Below are 665 nucleotides of genomic sequence, written 5' to 3' on the forward strand. Positions count from 1 at the left end.
AATATATCCTTTTACTTATGTCAAAGGCTGAATGATATGTTAAACTTTTTATATCTATTGAGTTTCTAATAAATTATCCATATGGTCTATCTGGTCTTGCTATTTTTTTGAGTCTGTTGACTGCTAACCAGAAGGCTGGCAGTTCAAACCCACCAGCCACTCTTTGGAAGGAAGATGGGCCAATCTACTTCTGTAATGATACCACCTCGGAAACCCAAGGAGGGGTCTCTTTGAGTCGGATCCGACTCCACAGCAGTGAGATGTAATTGCTCACAGACAAGTTCATGCCCTGTCTTCACTGTACTTGAACCTCTCATCAGTGTAATGACTCCTTCAGATGCATGGACTATTTTGTACCCATAATTCCACTGTGCCCGGATCACTATTGTCACCACATCTGTCATTTTGCTCACTTGCTGATCGATTTGCGTCCAGCCTTTTATTTCTAGTGGTTAAAAGAAATGACAAAGTAGGTAAAAGTGTGTAATTATTTTAAAAATCAATCCTTGAATCGTTTTAATATGGGACCTTATTTATCCATAGTGTATATATTCCGAATTGTTTGGTCCTCTGACATGCTTTTCTTTTCTGTGTTTGCTGTGTTCTGCCTCCTACACAATGTCAGTTGTGGATTTCCTTTTCCTTTGTATAGTGATTTGGACAGT

Source organism: Orycteropus afer, unplaced genomic scaffold (assembly GCF_000298275.1).
Source record: "Orycteropus afer afer isolate SDZICR_OR568_19922 unplaced genomic scaffold, OryAfe1.0 scaffold00546, whole genome shotgun sequence".
Lineage (NCBI taxonomy): Eukaryota > Metazoa > Chordata > Mammalia > Tubulidentata > Orycteropodidae > Orycteropus > Orycteropus afer.